The following is an 11,553-nucleotide window of genomic DNA, read 5'->3' on the forward strand; positions in this document are numbered from 1 at the left end:
CCATATATTAGCTATATTTGAAGAAAGTAGGGAAAACCACTAGACCATTCATGTATGACCTAAATTAAATCCCTTATGATAATACAGTGGAAGTGACAAATAGATTCAAGTGATTAGAACTGATAGACAGAGTGCCTGAAGAACTATGAGTGGAGGTTCATGACATTGTACAGGAGGCAGTGATCAAGACCATCCCCAAGAAAAAGAAACACAAAAAAGGCAGAATGGTTCTCTGAGGAGGCCCTACAAAGAGCTGAGAAAAGAAAAGACACAAAGGGCAAAGGAGAGAAGGAAAGATATACCAATTTGAATGCAGAGTTCCAAAGAATAGCAAGGAGAGATAAGAAAGCCTTCCTCAGTGATCAATGCAAAGAAATAGAGGAAAATAACAGAATGGAAAAGACTAGAGATCTTTTGAAGAAAATTAGAGATATCAAGGGAATATTTCAAGCAAAGATGGGTACAATAAAGGACAGAAATGGTATGGATCTAACAGAAGCATAAGATATTAAGAACAGGTGACAAGAATACACAGAAGAACTATACAAAAAAAGATCTTCATGACCCAGATAATCACGACAGTATGATCACTGACCTAGAGCCAGACATCCCAGAATGGGAAGGCAAGTGGCCCTTAGTAAGCACCACTACGAACAAAGCTATTGGAGGTGATGGAACTTCAGTTGAGCTCTTACAAATCCTGAAAGATGATGCTGTCAAAGTGCTGCACTCAATATGCCAGCAAATTTGGAAAACTCAGCAGTGGCCACAGGACTGGAAAAGGTCAGTGTTCATTCCAACCCGAAACAAAGGCAATGCCAAAGGATGCTCAAACTACCACACAATTGCACTCGTCTCACCGGCTAGTAAAGTAATGCTCAAAATCTTCCAAGCCAGGCTTGAACAGTCTGTGAACTGTGAACTTCCAGATGTTCAAGTTGGTTTTAGAAAAGGCAGAGGAAAGAGAGATCAAATTGTCAACATTCATTGGATCATCGAAAAAGCAAGAGTGCTCCAGAAAAGCATCTATCTCTGCTTTATTGACTATGCTAAAGCCTTTGATTGTGTGGATCACAACAAACGTGGAAAATTTTTAAAGTGATGGGAATAGTAGACCACCTTACCTCCCTCCTGAGAAATCTGTATGCAGGTCAAGAAACAACAATTAGAACTGAACATGGAATGACAGACTGGTTTCAAATCAGGAAAGCAGTACATCAAGGCTGTATATTGTCACTCTGCTTATTTACTTACATGCAGAGTACGTCATGAAAAATACTGGGCTAGATGAAGCACAAGCTGGAATCAAGATTTCTGGGAGAACTATCAATAACCTCAGATATACAGATGACACCACACTTATGGCAAAAAGTGAAGAACAAAGTCTCTTGAGGAAAGTGAAAGAGGAAAGTTGGCTTAAAACTCAACATTCAGAAAACTAAGATCATGGCATCCAGTCCGATCACTTCATGGCAAATAGATGGGGAAACAATGGCAACAGTGATAGACTATCTTTTGGGCACCAATATCACTACAGATGGTGACTGCATCTATGATTTTAAAAGATCCTTGCTTCTCTGAAGAAAAGTTATGACCAACCTAGACAGCATGTTAAAAAGCAGAGACATTACTTTGGCAACAAACCTCCATCTAGTCAAGGCTATGGTTTTTCCAGTAGTCATGTATGGATGTGAGAGTTGGACTATAAAAAAAGCTGAGTGCTGAAGAATTGATGCTTTTGAACTGTGATGTTGGAGAAGACTCATGAGAGTCCCTTGGACTGCAAGGAGGTCCAACCAGACCATCCAAAAGAAATCAGTCCTGAATATTCATTGGAAGGACTGATGCGGAAGCTGAAACTCTAATATTTTGGCCACCTGATGCAAAGAACTGACTCATCTGAAAAGACCCTGATGCTGGTAAAGATTGAAGGCAGGAGAAGAAAGGAACAACAGAGGATGAGATGGTTGGATGGCATCACCGACTCTATGAACATGAGTTTGAGTAAGCTCCGGGAGTTGGTGATGGACAGGGAAGCCTGTCATGATGCAGTCCATGGAGTTGCAAAGAGTCGGACATGACTTTGCAACTAAACTGAACTGCTCAGCCATATGTGCAATGAACGTGCTTTATAGAAAGGTATAGAAAGATTATGCCTCAACCCTGTAGGGGGTAGTCGCAAATGGAACATTCATTCAACATCTACTAGGCTATTTAATTTGACTGAGCTCAGATGATGTGATATATAGTAGAACTAGTGGATCTCAGATGAAAGAGAATTGCCATTAACTAGCCACAATAGCTGATCGTTTTGTTTGAAGGATCATACTATATCGAGACCTCAATACCACTCTCTGCTGCTGGTAGATTGGGCATTTAGCAGTAAAGTAGTTATATCAGCCTAGGTTAGAGAAACCCTTTGTCTAGCTCTCAGTGCTGTCATCATAGCCACTTTATTCATAGTTCCATTAAAAAAGCACTGGGATAGCCTAGGAAAGATGTTGACTGAATCTATAGAGTGAATTGCCCTACTCACTTAAATGTTGAGAGCTTCCTGAATATTAATGTGTGTTACAAACTTTGTCGTGTTTTACCCATTCCTATGTGTCATTTATATGACTCTACCTTAGACTTCTTTGTATCCAGTATTTTAATATTTTTATTGCCAGGCCTCTTATCAGCCAGCCAAGCCATTTATCATTGCCCAAAAGTCCATGGATATACATACTTCCAGCCATTTCTCCTACATTTTATCAGTTAGCTATTGCTACATAATAAATCACTCCAAAATTCAGCTGTTTAAAACAGTAAATACATATTTTTACTCATGAGATTTTGATCAGCTAAATGACTCTGTTTTTCTAGACTATGCTTGGTTGATCTCAGTTGGTCTTATTCATGCATCTGTAGCCAACTAGTGCATCAGCTGAGAGACAGGTTGGTCTAGGGGGACTTTTCTCACATGTATGGTAATTTGTTGCCTATTGCCTAGGATAAATTAGAGCAAGGCTACATGCATCTCACCATCCAGCAAACTATCCTGGACTTATTCATATGATCATCTCATGGTTCTGAGAGAGAGGAAAAACATAGAAAACCTCTTGAGCACTGGGCCATAAACTGCTTAATGCTACATCCAATGGGCCAAACAAATCATAATGCCAGCTCAAGGATTAAAGGGGTGGAGAAATAGACTCTACCTCTTAATGGGAGGAGTTGAAAAATTAGAAAGAACAAGTTAAGGAATTGTGGTCATTTTTCTAATTAACTTATTATATACAGCAAATTGATAACCAGGTGCAATATGTAAAACTGCCAAGTGGGAAGATTTTCACTTATTTCTGTCCTTTAGGCACATCTATATATATGGCTGGTAGAAACATTTACAACAGCATATTGAACCTACTATATGTGAACAGGGACCTATCTCTTTTTACAGTTGATCATATGGTACACTAGGAGAAGGAGAGGCATCAATGCAACAGAGGTAAGTGACATGATATCTAGGCCTTCTGTTTGTGTAACTTACTTGAGACTTTAGGACCAGTCTATTGTATGATGGATTGCTATTGACATGGTGGACCTGATAATAACCAGCTCATGATGGTCAGCTCTCGCAGTAGTCACTGATGTCCCTTAATCATGTGTTTAGTCTCTACTGGGGTCTAGTGTTAGTTGCTCAGTCATGTACAACTCTTTGCAACAGCAGGGGCTGTAGCACACCAGGCTCCCCCGCCAATGGGATTCTTAAGGCAAAAATACTGGTGTGGGTATCCATTTCCTTCTCCAGGGGATCTTACTGGCTCAAGGATTGAACTCAGGTCTCCCACATCACAGGCAGATTATTTACCATTTGAGCCATGGGGAAGTCCCCTGCTAGGGTCTAGTAGCACATATAGGTCTTCTTTTCAAGTATCTGTGTTATAACTCTCTAATTGGGGTCATAAAATCCACACAACATTCCCATCCACTATACCTTTGACACCATCAAATCTGCCTTGTCATATGACCTAAAAACAGGCAGTTTTCACCTTCATCTTTTCCAGAACATCTGTGATAGGTCTAAAATTAAGGCCCAATATTATATGCTCTCTTGATATCTGAAACCAGAAATGCCCCAAGTGGCTTAAAGCAAAGTTCCCCTTTGTGGATAATGTCTCCTAGTCAGACCTCTGTATCAAGGGTGCCAGGCACAGTTCCTGCTTATCCCTGGATAGTGGGTTTCAGTTCTCTGTCAGCTATAATTAATTATTTATTTATTTAATATAAATTTATTTATTTTAATTGGAGGCTAATTACTTTACAATATTGTAGTGGTTTTGCCATACATTGACATGAATCTGCCAAGGGTGTATATGTGTTCCCCATCCTGAACCCCCCTCCCACACCCCTCCCCATCCTATCTCTCTGGGTCATCCCAGTGCACAAGCATCGAGCACCCTATCTCATGGATCGAACCTGGACTGTCTGCCAGCCATAATTATCCAAACAAGCCAATTTCATGTTCTGACAAAAACTAGGCACCACCCTACTCTCTTGACACTATAAAGCCTGCCTTCTGCAGCCTTTTCTTGTTAACTCTATTTCAGGTTGCAACACACAGGTAGTATTATGTGACATATGGTGTCCTCCTTCCTTAGGCTGTGAGTATATATGACTCTTAAACTGCTGTTAATTTTATCTGTCCAGTGTTGGTTGTTGTGTGTTTGACCAATGCCATAATTCTAGGGTGTTCCTCACCAATGGGGATGAATGGGAAGCAATTAAAATAACCTTTCTTACTGCTCATAGCCTTACTCAAAATTGAGCCTTTTAAATGTCTTGATAAATGGGTAAGAATAGTATTTCCAAGTGTAATATACTACTACATCCAAAATTCAGTGATGACTGCCTATCACTGTGTTGCTTTTACATTGGAAGGGGATCCAATATAAGATTTCTGCCAGATGTTGAATACTCCAACCCAGTTATTACCCATGGACTGCAGAAATAACGATGACATGGGTCCATAGAATCTTTGACTCCACTGTCAGATTGATTTAGGCCAGAATTCCATGTATCATTCTGGCTTCCTTAAGCTCCCATCTTATCGAATATGTCAGGTCCTTTAAGATCAATGTCATCTCTAACTTTATATCAAAGGGTTTTTTCCTTGAATTTCTTTTGTCAGATATTAATATTACTACATTCCTTTTCAGTTTTTAAATTTTTATTTTTTTCTTTGCATTTTCAGAACTTGCTTTTATATCTGTGCACACAGTGGTCTCGGTCAATGACTCACCCATATTTTCTGCATCTACATGAAGTACTTTCCCTAAAGTTCTTAAAAATGCCTTTGTGGTCCTATGTCACACAGAATGGTGATGATCAGGAAATCCATTCACTCAATTATCATTCTATACAATGCACTCCTTGGTGCAAACGATGGAGAGGGGAATTTAAAAAAGTGAAAGAAGTCTCTCACTTCTTAAACTGGACACAGGAGTTCTCAAATTAAAACCAGAAATCATAAAAAGAGGGAGCAGGTGCTTACTGGCACCATGAATACTAGACACCAGACTGGACAGTGAACTGTATTTCCTTGCAAAGTTTTCAAAACACCCAACCAAGCACTGCCTTAAGTCCAGCAAGTACAATGCTCTGGAAGTTTCCACCAAAATGCAGTGGCTGGCATTTATGGATGAAGATGCAGGCTGAGCATCCCTGCCACAAACACCCCAGTCCCCTGGTTTTAGCTGAAGGTGATGACCTCCAGCTGCTGCTTGGCCTCTATGGCTATGGCACACTGCATGGCACTGGGGGTGACCTTCTTCCGCTTACTGGGCACATTGTTCTCCTGCTGCTTCAGATCAAATGCCTTGGTGAAAGCCTTGGTGCAGGAGCCACACATGAAGGGTTTCTTGTCATTGTGCCTCTGCTCGTGGTCCTTGAGGTGGGACTTGTTCTTGAAGGCTTTATTGTATATGTAACAGAGGACGCACCTCTCCTTGCTGTGAGCCCTCACATGCTTCTTTAAGTCTGGAGCATGGATGAACAATTTGCTGCACACCTTGCAGCTATAGGGCTTGTAGGCTGCATGGGTCTTCAGGTGCTTCTTCCTTTTTTTTTTTTTTTTACAATACTGTATTGGTTTTGCCATATATCAACATGAATCTGCCACGGGTGTACACGTGTTCTCAATCCTGAACCCCCCTCCTACTTCCGTCCCCATACCATCTCTCTGGGTCATCCCAGGGCACCAGCCCCAAGCATCCTGTAACCTGCATTGAACCTAGACTGGCGATTCGTTTCTTATACGATACTATATCCTTCATGTGTGCCTGGGTGATGAGGCCTGTAGTGCACATCTTGTAGATGAAGGGCCGGTCTGCCATGTGCAAATTTTTGTACTTCCTCAGCCAGCCCTCATCTGAAAGCGTCTTCCCACAGGCCTGGCAGGTGATCTGTTCCTGGTGATGGTCATCCAATAGGTACCCGAACTTCATGTTGCTGGCAGCTGTGGTCCAGCCTGGAGTCTGTTCATCCTTCACTTTTCCCATCTCATTGCTCAATGTTAAGGCATTGAGGGGTCTGGTATCTCAGATCCTTGGACTTGGAGGTCTCCATGGATTTGAATTTCTGGTGGTAGCTGTTAACTTGCCCTATTCCTCGCTCCCCAGCTTTTTCAAGATTGCTTCCTGGACTCTGAACATTGTCTTGGGCGATTTACTGTCCTTCTGACTTGCAGGGGCAGGGGGAGAAATGCCTTCTACTGTGTCATTGGAGGGACTATTGTCCTGGTCTCCGAGTTCCTCCATGTCTTCATCCTGAGTGTCAGCAGCATCTCCAGTGTGGTAATTGATCTTGAGGTAGTACTTGCTTTTGGATTGGTCATTATTTTTGCCTGGACTGGACACGTCCAACTTCTGAGAACAGTTTATCCAAAAATCGGATACCAAGAATCTGACCCGATGACATCATTAAATTAACATTTTTTTTCCCCACAGAAGCCTTTAACCATTTACATATAATTGAATACCTCTTCAAATATATCAGAATGGCAAAAAAAAAATCTGCTTCTATTACTGAAGAGATATCAACATCAAGCTTATTGAAAAGCTTTCTAAATTAGGTACCATAGGGGGCAATGGTATATCTGTGTGTGCTCTGAACTTTACATCATCAGCCACAATTGCGACATTGAAAAATTCTCCTTCCAGGTTTTGCTCATTTAGTGTCTTCAGAGACAGAGTTTTATGATCTTTGTCATATTTAATGGATGGTTCCAAACATGATTGAAAACTCCATGAATGCCCAAGATGGTGGAGGGATAGTACAGGGAGACCACATTCTTCCCCACAAATTCATCAAAAGATAATTTGAATGCTGAGCAACTTTCACAAAACAACTTCTGAATGCTGGTAGAGGATACCAGACACCCAGCAAGGCAGCCCATTTTCTTCAAAATGAGATAGGACAAAATATAAAACATTTTTAAAAAAGAGAGAGAGACAAAAGAATTAGGGACAGAGATCCATCCTAGGGAGGGAGTCATGAAGAAGTTTCCAAACAGTAGGAAACCCTCTCACAGAAAGGTCTGGTGGTAGTTTTGTAATCTTAGAGGGCAACATAACTGGGAGGGAAAAGCACTACAAAATATATGACTAACTGCAACTCCCAGAGGAGAAGTAGCCCAGATGCTCGCCTCTGCCACCAGCTAGAGGGGGCTGGACAGGGAGGCACGGACTGCATCATTGGTGCTTAGGGTAAGGACCAGGTCTGAATGCCCTGAAGACGACCTGAGGGAGCTAATGTGAGATAGCAACCCAAATTGTGGCATTGCCAGAGGTGGGGGAGGGGAAGGAGAACTTTCCCTTGAAAGGTGCTAACAAGCAGCCAGGCTGCTCAAAGAAGAAAGGATTGAGTGAATACCAAAGGAGAGCTAGCTGGCTGCTAATAGGGCCCTTTCCCTTGCTGAAGGCAGAGAGTCAGGTGTAGGACAGCCAGAGCCAAAAGGCAAGGGGCAATCTCGGCCCGTCATCCTTCACCACATTCTGAGTAGGCTCCCAGTTGCTAACCACATCTTCCTGGGATCCTGGAAGTTTAGCATCTGTTAGCAGTGTCACGGCCTGAGGTCAGCGTCCCAGAGGAGACACACGGCATAACTGAGACAGTGCTCTCATGGCACACGGGGAAACCTAGCAGCTGGGACAGGGGAGGTGATTAAGATGCACGACCCACCCGGGACAGTGTGCTTACCAAGCACCTGAGCTGCTCGGACCTGGGAAGGGCACAAAACAAATGCCCAACTGAGTCTGTACCCTTGTGGAGTACCCAAAAACCTGAACCTGAGCAGCCTAGACCTGGGAAATGCACTAAATGCAAGGCCCACTTTGGAGAGTGGCCATGCAGAGTACCCTGGAGCTTGAGCAGGGTAGAGCTGGAAAGCACATGCCACGAACTGGGGCAAACCCAGTGTGGTCCATACACTGAGAACACTCCCCACACACATCAGCAATATTTTTTGCAATGTCCCTCCCTCCCTACAACACAGCAGAACAAGTGAGCCTAAATAAGTGACCACCTTTGGCCTCTTGTGTCAGGGAGGAAATTAGACACCGAAGAGACTTGCGAACAGAGGAAGTTAAACAAAGAAGAGGGAACTGCCCTGGAAATGACAGGTGCAACTGATTAAAACCCTGTAGTTAACATTGACTAAATATTGGAGGGGGACTATAGACTTCCTCTGAAAACAAGGACAAGCTGGAAAAAGGAACTATCTGAAACTGTATTGAGGCCACACTGCCCAAAACATCTCCAGAAAAATTCCAAGATATATTTTTACTGTAATCACTTTTTAATATTTTTTTAAATTCAAGTTCTTTATTAGTCTCTTAGTCTAAACCTACTATAACCTTGCAAAAAGAGACCTTTTTTACAGTAGACTATATATATATATATATATATATATATATATATATATATATAAATATATATATATATATAATTGGGGGGATGAATTCTGGTTTGTATTTTTAATATAGTATCTTTGAGAATCTACCTCTACTTGAGATTTTTAATCTTTGCTTTTTGGTATTTGTTATCAATTTTTTACCTTTAAGAATCTAATCTTCAGTATCCATTTTCACTTAGGGGTGTGATTAACGGCTTGATTGCTCTCTTCACTTTTGACTCTCCCTTTTCTCCCTCAGGTCACCTCTATCTTCTCCTTCCCTGTGCTTTCCTCTACTTAACTCTGTGAATCTCTATGGGTGTTCCAGACTGTGGAGAGCATATAGGGAAATGATTACTGACTAGATTAGTCTCTCCCCTTTTGACTCCCCCTCTTCTCCTCCTGGTCACCTCTATCTCCCTCTTCCCTCTTCTCTTCTCCATGTAACTCTGTGACACTCTCTGAGCGTCCCTTGCTGTGGAGAATTATTTCACCATTAAACTAGATGTTTTATCATCTGTGCTGTATGGATGGAGAAGTATTCAGCCTACTGTTAGAATAAAACTGAAAGCCAGAGGAAGGAAATTTAAATCCAAAACTTGAAATCATCAGAGAACTCCTGCCTCCCAAGAAATTCAATCAACAACAGCTCATCTAAAAGCCTCCATACTTACACAGAAACCAAGCTCCACCCAAGAGCCAACAAGTTCCAGAGCAAGAAATACCATGCTAATTCGCCAGCAATGCAAAAACAGAGACCTGAGCATTAAAATATAGGCTTCCTGAAGTCACACCAAACCCATAGCAAACCAACACTCACTACTGGCCACTAAATTCCAGGGAGAAGAGCTCCAGCTTCATCCACCAGAAAACATGCAAGCTTCCCTAACCAGGAAACCTTGACAAGCCACTAGTCCAACCCCACCCACAGGGAGGAACCACCACAATAAAGAGGAAACACAAACTTTCAGCCTACAGAAAGGCCACCCCAAACCCAACAATCTAAACAAAATGAAAAGTCAGAGAAATATTCAGCAGGTAAAGGATCATGATAAATGCCCACTAAACCAAACAAAAGAGATAGGGAGTCTACCTGAAAAATAATTCAGAATAATGATAGTAAAACTGATCAAAAATCTTAAAAATAAAATGGAGTGACAGATAAATAGACTAGAAACAAGGATTGAGAAGATACAAGAAATGTTTAACAAGGATTTAGAAGAAATAAAAATGTCAATCAATGATGAGTAATGCAATAACTGAGATCAAAAGCACTCTGCAGGTAACCAAGAGTAGAATAACTGAGGCAGAAGATAGGGTATGTGAGGTGGAAGATAGAATGGTAGAAATAAATCAAGCAGAGAAGAAAAAAGAAAAAAAAAGAATTAAAGGAAATTAAGACAACCTCAGAGACCTCTGGGACAATGTTAAACGCACCAATATTTGAATTAGGAGTCACAGAAGAAGAAAAAAGGAAGGGCATGGGAAAATACTTGAGGGTATAATAGTTGAAAACCTCACTAAAATGGGGAAGGAAATAGTCACCCTAGTCCAAGAAACCCGGAGAGTCCCAAATAGGATAAACCCAAGGCAAAACACCCCAAGACACATATTAATCAAATTCACTAAGATAAAATACTAAGAGCAAATATTAAAAGTAGCAAGGGAAAAGCAACAAATAATACACAAGGGGATTCCCATAAGGATAACAGCTGATCTTTCAATAGCAGCTCTTCAGGCCATAAGGGAATGGCAGGCCATACCTAAAGTGATGAAAGAGAAAATACATATTAAAAATGAATATTAATCTGCTGTTAAAAAGAGCACATTTTAATCAGTTCTATTGAGATGGATAAACTGGAGCCTATTACACAGTAAAGTAAGTCAGAAAGAGATACACCAACAGAGTATATTAATGCATATATATAGGGAATTTAGTAAGATGCTAATTCACTTCAGTTCAGTTCAGTCGCTCAGTCGTGTCCGATTCTTTGCAACCTCATGAATTCCAGCACACCAGGCCTCCCTGTCCATCACCATCTCCCAGAGTTCACTCAGACTCACATCCATCGAGTTAGTGATGCCATCCAGCCATCTCATCCACGGTCGTCCCCTTTTCCTCCTGCCCCCAATCCCTCCTAGCATCAGAGTCTTTTCCAATGAGTCAACTCTTCACATGAGGTGGCCAAAGTACTAGAGTTTCAGCTTTAGCATCATTCCTTCCAAAGTAATCCCAGGGTTGATCTCCTTCAGAATGGACTGCTTGGATCTCCTTGCAGTCCAAGAGACTCTCAAGAGTCTTCTCCAACAACACAGTTCAAAACATCAATTCTTCGGTGGTCAGCCTTCTTCACAGTCCAACTCTCACATCCATACATGACCACAGGAAAAACCATAGCCTTGACTAGCCGGGCCTTAGTAGGCAAAGTAAAGTCTCTGTTTTTGAATAAGCTATCTAGGTCGGTCATAACTTTTCTTCCAAGGAGTAAGCGTCTTTTAATTTCATGGATGCAGTCACCATCTGCACTGATTTTGGAGCCCCCAAAAATAAAGTCTGACACTGTTTCTACTGTTTCCCATCTATTTCCCATGAAGTAATGGGACCAGATGCCATGATCTTC

The 11,553-nt window shown here is 41.5% G+C and overlaps 1 pseudogene; it reads right to left on the minus strand.

Annotated features, from left to right (window-relative positions):
• Positions 1–5,731: 5,731 nt before the first annotated feature.
• On the minus strand, positions 5,732–9,660 carry LOC101109075 (zinc finger and BTB domain-containing protein 14-like; annotated as a pseudogene).
• Between the last annotated feature and the right edge of the window lie 1,893 nt (positions 9,661–11,553).

Source organism: Ovis aries, chromosome X, assembly GCF_016772045.2.
Source record: "Ovis aries strain OAR_USU_Benz2616 breed Rambouillet chromosome X, ARS-UI_Ramb_v3.0, whole genome shotgun sequence".
In the NCBI taxonomy this organism is placed as follows: domain Eukaryota; kingdom Metazoa; phylum Chordata; class Mammalia; order Artiodactyla; family Bovidae; genus Ovis; species Ovis aries.